At 35.4% G+C, this 12,169-nt stretch overlaps 1 long non-coding RNA gene across 1 annotated transcript in view; it reads left to right on the plus strand.

Annotated features, from left to right (window-relative positions):
• Nucleotides 1-2,040: 2,040 nt before the first annotated feature.
• The window catches only part of LOC142170550 (uncharacterized), a 34,237-nt gene continuing 24,108 nt past the window's right edge, over nucleotides 2,041-12,169 (plus strand). Inside the window, exon 1 of the long non-coding RNA XR_012699790.1 lies at nucleotides 2,041-2,822. This is a non-coding gene — a long non-coding RNA (uncharacterized LOC142170550). The remainder of the gene's footprint in view (nucleotides 2,823-12,169) is intronic.

The following is a 12,169-nucleotide window of genomic DNA, read 5'->3' on the forward strand; positions in this document are numbered from 1 at the left end:
ACTATACTATACTATACTATACTATACTATACTATACTATACTATACTATACTATACTATACTATACTATACTATACTATACTATACTATACTATACTATACTATACTATACTATACTATACTATACTATACTATACTATACTATACTATACTATACTATACTATACTATACTATACTATACTATACTATACTATACTATACTATACTATACTATACTATACTATACTATACTATACTATACTATACTATACTATACTATACTATACTATACTATACTATACTATACTATACTATACTATACTATACTATACTATACTATACTATACTATACTATACTATACTATACTATACTATACTATACTATACTATACTATACTATACTATACTATACTATACTATACTATACTATACTATACTATACTATACTATACTATACTATACTATACTATACTATACTATACTATACTATACTATACTATACTATACTATACTATACTATACTATACTATACTATACTATACTATACTATACTATACTATACTATACTATACTATACTATACTATACTATACTATACTATACTATACTATACTATACTATATATATATATATATATACGTTTCATGATGTTCTTATATATATATACACACACACACACGCTTCGTAGTACTGCTTAATTGCATATATAGCATGTTAGAGTATATTTTAGTCTATTCATCCTTTGTATTACAAAAGTGTTAGCGGTTACATTTATATTATTTAGATAGTAAATACAAAAGTGATTTTTAATTTTGACCATTGTTGACCTGAAAAGAGACCAACTTTGGTCGCTAAATATACATAAATTTAAATTAGCGACCAAAGTTGGTCGCTAAATTTAAATCAAATTTATTTATATTTTATATAATATTTAAAATAATAATATAATTGTTAAACGTTAGAACTCGATCCCAGATTAGCGACCAAAGTTGGTCTCTATTTTCGTAAGCGACCAACTTTGGTCGCTAAATTTGAATTATATATTTTTATATTTTATAATTTTTTTTAAATAAAAATATAATTATTAAAATTTTATAATTGGGTCCCATTTTAGCGACCAAAGTTGGTCGCTATCTGCTTACCCCTTAATTAGCGACCAACTTTGGTCGCTAATTTAAGTTATATTTATTTATATTTTATAATTTTTTTAAAATAATATTATAATTATTATAATTATATAAGTGGGTCCCCCTGTAGCGATCAACGTTGGTCGCTAATCTCAGTATACCTTTGACCAAGCAAGTCTGACCAGTCCGGTCAATATTTTGACAAAATTAGCGACTAAGTAGCGACCAACCTTGGTCGCTAATGTATATCAAATAATTATTTTATTATTTTTGCCAATTTAGCGACCAACTTGGTCGCTTTTCTTGACAGACCAACTTTGATCGCTAAAGCTTGGTCGCTTTTTTCCGGAATTCTAGTAGTGTTATAAGGTGGAAAGCTTCCGTGGTAGAATTTAAAAGTGCATGAATGACTCTTTCATATCAGTATAGTAGAAAATAAAAGGCAGAAAGCCATTCTAAATTGTCAATGCCATAAGACATCGAAGTATATGTTCAAATTAATAACAACTGAGTTGTACCAATATACAATTCAACAGTATATACCATCGAAATCTCAAGTCTTAATACATGTATTAAAGACATAAAAACAAAAAGGAATTCAAGTCTAAAGTGAAAGGGTAACTTTTATCACTATTAGTTTAATTCATATATTATTAATAAATATATTCTTATTCCACCTTCTATCCCATATAAAATAATATAAAGATTCCATCATCAATATATACAAATATTAAATAATATACTCTTAAGAATTAATACTATCAAATCATTCAAAAAATATGTACATATAAACTTCCTTAAATAGTGAGATTTATATTCTTGAAAATAAAATATATTACCGGTTACAACATGTAAAAAGGAGGTGATGAATGTATATATCTAATGGTTCACGAAATATATATTTTAAACTTTAATTCCTCGATTCATTATTGTGCGCTGCGGCGCTCAACTTCTTCCTAACCATTTTCTTCTATATCAACAGCTTGAGTTGATGAGGAAAATCAAACTATTATGGTTTCAATTCAGGTGGACTAACTATAGTTTCAATTGGTGGATGCTTCCAATTCCAAGTAATAAGCTACATTCAACTACATATTTTTTCCTCTCCCTTCTCTTTAGATTCTCTCGCTGATCAGATGGCACACCCAAGTGACCTTCCCCCACTCCACCCACCTGCCCCACCTGACCCTAGCAATGGTGATTGGACAACTAACCTACCAGAACCTATTCTGTCTAATCAGCCACCTAGTAACAATGCTTCAACGGCTACCTTGGACCAAACAAACACCATCAGCTCCATCGGAAATGAAGACGCCGGGATTAATACCTACACAAATAACCAAAACAAACAATATCTGCTACCAAACCCCACATATTCCGCTCCTTCCCAACTAAAAATTTCTTCAAACTTTGACCGACCACAACACCGTAAAGAACAAATTAGTGATAAAACCATCGTAGACCACCAAAAACCTCCCCATATCACAGGAACACAACCAATATCTCCACCAAATACTCAAACTCTAGTTCCAAGCAAAATGGAGATGGTAATACTCACTAATACCTTTAACAGGGGCAATAGACAACATGACCCACCGAGTAATAAGAGGAATGACCAAGTCGTCTCAAAACCTTCTTTTGCCGCCACGGTTCAAGCCCAACTTTCAGCAAGCAGCGGTGCTCCACTTGTAAACATTGAATATGGTACCCATCTAGGTAAGCTTGCAATTTTCTTTTCTGCACAGGATTATTTCATAAGCTTGGCATAAGAATGCAGATCTACTATTATTGGGAAGTTCTATAGAAATAAACCTACTATGGAGGAGATTAGGAAAGTCTTTGTGAGACAATTTCACTTAACTAGCTTATTGAAAATTGCCTATTTTGATCCTAAACATGTGTACATTGATTTCACGAATGAGGTAGAGTATAACCACATTCTCTTTAAGGAGTATGTGGATATTGGAGAGTCGCCTATGAAAATCCTGAAATGGACAGCCGATTTTAAACCTGAGGAGGAAACAACCATTGTCCCGTGTGGATTTTGATTCACCAATTACCATGGCATCTGTTCAACTAGCATGTTATTTCAAAAATGATGAGAGAGATTGGGGTTGCAGTTTCTCCAGATCAAGCAACTTATTCCAAATCACGGGGTAATGTGGCCAAAGTCAAAGTTGAGATCGATTTACTAAAACCTAGATTGGATCAATTGTGGCTTGGTTTCAAACGACTCGATGGAACTTCAGATGGCAAATGGTTAGATATTGAGTATGAGAAGGTCCCAGGTTACTGTCTTTATTGCAGAATGCACGGAAAGTTACTAAACTGTATTTGTAAAATAATTCTGAAAAATATAAATGAACATAAACAGAAATGAAAAACAGAAACAGAATTTTAATCCGAGCCCACTGAATTCACAGTATTTCCTTAAGGAATTTAATCCCCTCCTAGTACCCAAGGTTATGGATGATTTCCTCCCAGGATAGAACGAATTAAACACTGGTGTATTGGTACTTCAAACCCCAGTGTTTCAGCGAACACAAAGTTCAGTAGCAAATCACACTTACTGTTGCTTTGTTTGATGTTAAAAGTATGCAAGAGAAGGAGGAGAAACTCAGAAAATCTGAGCAGAATAGACTTGTATTTATAACCAAAGTTGGGCTAAAATCTGAAGAGGTGCAACTCTTCAGAATGACTGTTTATGCAAAACGGCCATAGCATAAATGCCATAACATAAATGGTTATTTACTCAACAATAAAGAGGGAAAATTGAAGAGGGTAGTTTAATTTTCAGTTACACAACTAAAAAACGGATTGGAGGATTTAATATTAATATTTATTTTAATATTAATATTATGTTATTAAAATAAATATTTAATAACATTTCTGTTAATATTTTGCTATTAACAAATAAATTTGGTCCAAAAAATTAATCAATCAATCGATCATTTGACCAAATCCAAATCCAAATCCAAATCCAAATCCAAATCCAAATCCAAATCCGAAGCCGAGCTGAGCGACGACGACGACGCGAGGCTTGCCTTCTTCTCAACTCTTTAAGAGCTAGAAGAAGAACAATTGCTTATATACCCATAAAAAACCTCTTCCTCTTCCAATATGGGACAATGTTCCTTCATCAAGGAGGGAAGCTTAAAATTTCACTTAAAATTTTTATTTTCCTCCATTTCCCATTCACCCTATTTTAAACCTCATTAATGCTTAAAAATCCCAACAATCCCCCACATGAATGGAGAATGGCTATATCACGGAAACATGCATGAAAAACTGTGTGATTTATAAGCAAGGATTAATTGCATCTGGATAAGTAGATTTCCCATTAAACTTTCCATAGTGAACTTATGTCGGATATACTCGATCAATCGGTAGATTTGATATCTTTGAACCGTCGAACTTTGGTGTATACCTAGACAACCACAAGTCACACAACCAACCCTTAACCGTATTTGGTTCTCATTATTGTGTTCGTTTCAGCCATGAACACCGCCTGGTTTCATAAGTGCATAGAGAACTCGCCTTGCAAGATTCTCCTTGAAGTGGCTAACACTTAACACTTACATAGGTGATTCCTAAACGTGTCATCCCGTAGATACACTATTTGATATACCCCGTATCAAATATAGAATCATTAAAAAGCCTTAATGCTTTATCCCTAGTACAGAACATTGTCTCATCACGAGAGTGGGCCAAAAGTTTAATTGACAATGTTGAACCGTCATTAATGACTTTGTTTGATCTCCTTGAACCTAGATCTTGAGATCTCCAATTTTCTAGGTAGAGTTACCGCCACTATGACTTGTTCTCGGCCACAGTGCCATTCCCCTTTATACTTCTCAACTACCTCTCTAGTTAGGCCTAAGTGGATCCGACACATTATCACTTGACTATACATAATCAATCGTGATAATTTCTCTAGAGAGTAATTGTCTAACGGTTTTATATCTTCGTCGTATATGACAAGATTTACCGTTATAGATAACGCTCACAACCCTTCCAATTGCCGCTTGACTATCGCAATGTATGCATATTGGTGCCAACGGTTTGGGCCAAAATGGAATATCTTCCAAGAAATTTCGGAGCCATTCAACTTCTTCACCGGCTTTATCTAAGGCTATAAATTCAACCTCCATTGTAGAGCAGGCAATACAAGTTTGTTTGGACGACTTCCAAGATACCGCTCCTCCACCAATAGTGAATACATATCCACTTGTGGACTTGAAATCAGTTGATCCGGTGATCCAATTTGCATCACAGTATCCCTCAATGACCGTAGGATATTTGCTGTAGTGCAAAGCAAAGTCCTGGGTATGTACTAAATATCCCAAAACTCGTTTCATGGCAATCCAATGAGATTGACCTGGATTGCTCGTATATCGACTCAATTTACTTATAGCAAAAGCTATATCTGGTCGTGTACAATTCATGATGTACATTAAGCAACCCAACACACGAGCATAATCCATTTGTGATATGCTTTGGCCTTTGTTCTTTACTAATGCAAGATTCACGTCAATTGGAGTCTTTGCAACTTTAAAGCCTAAATGCTTGAATTTTTCAAGTACTGTCTTAATATAATGAGATTGTGACAATGTCAGGCCTTGAGAAGTCTTATGGATCTTAATTCCTAGAATTAAATCAACAACTCCCAAGTCTTTCATATCAAACTTGTCGGTTCGCATGAGTTTACTCGCATTTATGTTGGCAATGTCATTACTCATTATCAGCATATCATCCATATATAAGCAAACAATGACTATGTGATTTGGAACATTTTTAATGTACACACATTTATTTTAAAATCATTTGATAACATTGTTTTGTCAAATTTTGCATGCCATTGTTTGAGTGCTTATTTTAGTCCATAAAGGGACTTAACAAGTCTACATACCTTCTTTTCTTTACCTGAAACCACAAACCCTTCAGGTTGTTCCATATAAATTTCTTCCTCCGACTCTCCATTTAAGAAGGCTGTCTTAACATCCATTTGATGAATTTCAAGACCATAAACTACATCTATCGCTACTAACATTTGTATGGACGTAATTCTTGTAACTTGGGAGTATGTATCGAAATAGTTAAGACCTTCTCGTTGTCTATACCCTTTGACCACAAGTCTTGCTTTAAATTTTCCAATAGTGCCATCATCTTTCATTTTCCTGTTAAAGATCCATTTAGAATCCAACAGTTTATTTCCAAGAGGAAGATCAACCAATTCCCATGTATGGTTGTTCAGTATGGATTCTATTTCACTATTGATTGCCTCTTTCCATAACAATAATTCCGAAGAAGACATTGCTTCTTTAAATGTTTGAGGCTCATTTTTCAATAAGAAAGTCACAAAATCTGGTCCAAATGAAGTAGCCGTTCTTTGACATTTACTACGTCTTGGATCCTCCTGATTAAGTGTACTTTCTTTTGTTTCTTCCTGAGGTCATTTAGATCCTTCACCAATCGACTCACATTCCTTTTTATACAAATATATATTTTCAAAGAACTCAGCATTATCTGATTCTATAACCGTATTATTATGAATGTCGGGGTTTTCTGACTTATGAACCAGAAATCGATATGCTTTACTATTAGTCGCATATCCTATGAAAACACAATCAACGGTTTTTGGTCCTATTTTTACCCTTTTATGTTTAGGAACTTGCACTTTTGCCAAACACCCCCACACTTTAAAATAATTCAAGTTGGCTTCCTTCATTTCCATTTTTTATATGGAATGGATTGTGTTTTGCTATGGGATACTCGATTTAGTATTCGGCTAGCCGTAAGAACGGCTTACCCCCACAAGTTTTGTGGCAAACTAGAACTTATCAATAATGCGTTCATCATCTCCTTTAATGAACGATTCTTTCTTTCTGCAATTCCCATTGGATTGGGGCGTGTAAGGGGCTGTTGTTTGATGAATAATTCCATATTCTAAACATATTTGTTCAAAAGGAGATTCATATTCACCACCCCTATCACTTCTTATCATTTTGATTTTCTTGTTAAGTTGCGTTTCAACTTCATTTTTGTATTGCTTGAATGCGTCTATTGCTTCATCTTTACTATTAAGTAAGTAAACATAGCAATATCGAGTACTATCGTCAATAAAAGTTATGAAATACTTCTTTCCACCGCGAGATGGTATTGACTTCATATCGCAAATATCTGTGTGAATTAAGTCTAAAGGATCTGAATTCCTTTCAACTGACTTATAAGGATGTTTAACATACTTAGATTCCACACATATTTGACATTTTGATTTGTCGCATTAAAATTTAGGCAATACTTCCAAATTAATCATTTTCCGCAAGGTTTTATAATTAACATGACCCAAACGTATAGGCCATAATTCATTTGACTCAAGTAAGTAAGACGAAGCTGAAATTTTATTATTATTTTCACCTTTTCCTACAAATATTTCGTTCTTACTTATTACACCATTATCGGATACAAAAACATATTTAAAACCATTCTTAACAAGAAGTCCAGCAGAGACTAAATTTTTCCTAATCTCGGGAACATGAAGAACGTTGTTCAAAGTCACCACTTTGCCGGAAGTCATTTTGAGAAATATATTCCCATATCCTTCAATCTTGGCCTTTGCAGCATTTCCCATAGAAAGCATTTCATCGGGTCCAACAGGAGTATAAGTAGCAAAAGCTTCTCTAACAACACAAACATGGTGAGTGGCTCCAGAATCAATCCACCACTCTTTAGGATTTCCCACGAAGTTTCATTCGGAAAGCATGGCACATAAGTCATCAACATCATCATGCTTTTCAACCATGTATGCTTGACCCTTCTTCTTGTCTTTCTTCGGAGCACGACACTCCATAGATTTTTGTCCGGCTTTTCCACAGTTGTAGCAATTTCTATTGAACCGTTTCTTGCTTGGGTTGTATTTTGGTCTAGAAGCCTTCTTCCTCTTTTTGTTCTCTTCAATAATTCGCTCCCATTATTGTTGAGTTTCCACGGCCTCTCTTTTCAGCAGCTTTGCTTTCCTCTTCGATTCTCAACCGAACAATGAGATCTTCAAGGGACATCTCCTTGCGTTTGTGTTTCAAGTAGTTTTTGAAGTCCTTCCACAAAGGAGGCAACTTCTCAATCATCGCTGCTTGGAATGCTTCATTGATGATAAGACCTTCAATGAAATTTCTGTTAGTAAAAATACTAAGATTACTACTTTCAATATCCGTATTAATTTGATTTATATTTTCAGCAAGGAGATCGTGAATAATCACTTGCAATTCCTGGACTTGTGTAATAACAGACTTGATATCTACCATTTTGTAGTCCAAAAACTTTGCAGCAACGAACTTCTTCAACCCACATCTTCGATTTTGTATTTCTTTCAAGCGCAGTCCACAGTTTTGACGTTTTCACGCCACTGTAGACGTTATACAAAGCATCCTCCAGCCCGCTTAAAATATAATTCTTGCACAAAAAATCTGAATGCTTCCACACCTCAATCACGAGAAAGCGTCCAGTTTCTGGAGTCTCATCGGACAGCACAAGAACATCTTCCTTGATGAACTTCTGGAGACTTAGAGTAGTCAAACAGAAGAACATCTTTTGCTGCCAGCGCTTGAAATCAATCCCGAAATTTTTTTCGAGTTTCTCCGCCGGTGCCAATGTTGCCGGTGTTGTTCGGCTCGTTGAGGCATTGGCAGTTGCCATTGGAACAACTTTGTTCACATTATCATTAGTCATTTCTGTAAAAGAATGACACAAACGTTAAAATCACGCAGATTTTAATCTCCAATAGAGTACAAAACCTTGGTTTTACTCTCCAGAAAAAGTGAGTACAAATACAGAAAATATATTAAATTCCTTAAGCTTGTTAGTAAACTGTATTTATAAAATAATTCTAGAAAATATAAATGAACATAAACAGAAATGAAAAACAACAACAAAATTTTAATCCAAGCCCACTGAATTCACAATATTTCCATAAAGAATTTAATCCTCTCCTAGTTTCCAAGGTTATGGATTATTTTCTCCCAAGATAGAACGAATTACACACTGGAGTAGTGGCACTTCAAACCCCAGTTTTTCAGCGAACACAAAGTTCGGCAGCAAATCACACTTGCTGTTGCTTTGTTTGATGTTAAAAGTATGCAGAAGAAGGAGAAGAAACTCAGAAAATCGGAGTAGAATAGACTTGTATTTATAGCCAAAGTTGGGATGAAATCTGAAGAGGTACAACTCTTCAGAATGGCTGTTTATGCAAAACGGCCACAACATAAATGCCATAACATAAATAGCTATTTACTCAATAATAAAGAGGGAAAATTGAAGAGGGTAGTTTAATTTTCAGTTACACAACTGAAAAACGGATTGGAGGATTTAATATTAATATTTATTTTAATATTAATATTATGTTATTAAAACAAATATTTAATAACATTTCTGTTAATATTTTACTATTAACAAATAAATTTGGTCCAAAAAATTAATCAATCAATCGATTATTTGACCAAATCCAAATCCGAATTCGAATCCGAGCCGAGCCGAGCGAGCGACGACGAAGATGGCGCGAGGCTTGCCTTCTTCTCAACTCTTTAAGAGTTAGAAGAAGAGCAATTGCTTATATACCCATAAAAAACCTCTTCCTCTTCCAATATGGGACAATGTTCCTTGGTCAAGGAGGGAAACTTAAAATTTCACTTAAAATTTTTATTTCCCTTCATTTCCCATTCACCCTTTTTTAAACCTCATTAATGCTTAAAAACCCCAACAATCCCCCACATGAATTGGGAATGCCTATATCACGGAAACATGCATGAAAAACTGTGTGATTCGTAAGCAAGGATTAATTGCATCTGGATAAGTAGGTTTCCCATTGAACATTTCATAGTGAACTTATGTCGGATATACTCGATCAATCAGTAGATTTGATATCTTTGAACCGTCGAACTTTGGTGTATACCTAGAAAACCACAAGTTACACAACCAACCTTTAACCGTCTTTGGTTCTTATTGTTGTGTTTGTTTCAGCCATGAATACCGCCTGGTTTCATAAGTGCATAGAGAACTCGCCTTGCAAGATTCTCCTTGAAGTGACTAACACTTCACACTTACATATGTGATTCCTAAACGGGTCATCCCGTAGATACACTATTTGATATACCCCGTATCAAATTTAGAAATCATTAAAAAGCCTTAATGCTTTATCCATAATACTGAACATTGTCTTATCACAAGAATGAGCCAAAAGTTTAGTTGACAATGTTGAACCGTCATTAATGACTTTGTTTGATCTCCTTGAACCTAGATCTTGGGATCTCCAGTTTTCTAGGTAGAGTTACCGCCACTATGACTTGTTCTCGCCCACAGTCCCATTCCTCTTGATGACTTCTCAACTACCTCTCTAGTTAGGCCTAAGTGGATCCGACACATTATCAATTGACTTTATATAATCAATCGTGATAATACCTCAAGAGAGTAATTGCCTAACGGTTTTATGTCTTCGTCGTATATGACGAGATTTACCGTTATACATAACGCTCCCAGCCTTCCAATTGCTCCTTGACTATCGCAATGTATGCATATTGGTGCCAACGGTTTTGGCCAAAATGGAATATCTTCCAAGAAATTCCGGAGGTATCTAGCTTCTTCACCGGCTTTATCTAAGGCTATGAATTCAGCCTCCATCGTAGAGCGGGCAATAAAAGTTTGTTGGGACGACTTCCAAGATACCGCTCCTCCACCAATAGTGAATACATATCAACTTGTGGACTTGGAATCAGTTGATCCGGTAATCTAATTTGCATCACAGTATCCCTCTATGACCGCATGATATTTACTATAGTGCAAAGCTATCACGACCCTAAACCCGAACCCGGTCATGATAGCACCTCTCGTTAAGACAAGGCCAGCCAATTAAACCCAATTCACTTTTTAAAACAGTTAAATAACATAAAAGTAGTCTAAAACATGATATAACAATACTAAGTAACGGATAATGTCAATAAAGTACGAAAGTATAACCCAACACAGCCCCTAACCGGGGTGTCACAAGTCACGAGCATCTATGAGCCATAATACAAGTCTGTTAATGTCATAAACTACTACAAATGTTTGAAAATGAACAAAAGTTCTAGAGGGGTAGAGACACGGGGCTGCGGACATCGACAGCTACCTCGTAATCTCCGAAAGGCCCACCTGGAACTGGAGGACATCAACACTCCGGAGCGGAACCAGCAACGCCTGAATCTGCACACAGGGGTGCAGGGAGTAAAGTGAGTACTCCAACTCAGTGAGTAACAAATGTAAATAATGACTGGAAGTAAGAACACACGTAAGGCACATGACATTCCGTAATGAAGCAGTAAAATCACTTAATGACAGTAAAACTAGTAAAAATCAAGTAAAATCCTCTTTCAACCTGTAAACAGGTAGTTGACAGATAATTAAGATAAAGTAAGCAAATAGAAGTTCGCCCCTTGGGCAAAATATCAACAAATCCGCCCCTCGGGCAACATCTCAAAATAGTACAAGCCCCTTGGGAAATCACATAGAACAATACCAGCCCTTCGGGCTCAATCTCATATCACAATGGGTACCCGCGCTCACTGGGGGTGTACAGACTCCTGGAGGGGCCCCTTGCGGCCCAAGCACAATAACAAGCCATCTTGTGGCATCAAATCTAGGCCCTCGACCTCATATCAATCAAGCCACCTCGTGGCTTATATATCTCAGGCCCTCGGCTTCAAACCAGTATCAATGTTTCCTCTCAACTAGGCCCTCGGCCTTACTTAGTCAAAAATACTCACAAGCCCCTCGGGCAATAGTAAAACAGTGTTTCTCAGCCCAAACATCATTTAAAATATCATTTAAGTGTTAAAACTGAGTAAACATGGCTGAGTATAAAAAATAGTGGAAAAATAACATGATTGAGTTCAAGTAATAAGTCAAAACGGTGAAAACAAATCAATAAATAGCCCCGAAGGGTTCAAATAGTTGGTTCTAGGCCCAAATATGGTATTCAACCCAAATAATGATGATAGCAAATAGTTTTCAATCAAATACGTAGTAAAATCATCAAT

This window comes from Nicotiana tabacum, chromosome 16, assembly GCF_000715075.1.
Source record: "Nicotiana tabacum cultivar K326 chromosome 16, ASM71507v2, whole genome shotgun sequence".
Classification (NCBI taxonomy): domain Eukaryota; kingdom Viridiplantae; phylum Streptophyta; class Magnoliopsida; order Solanales; family Solanaceae; genus Nicotiana; species Nicotiana tabacum.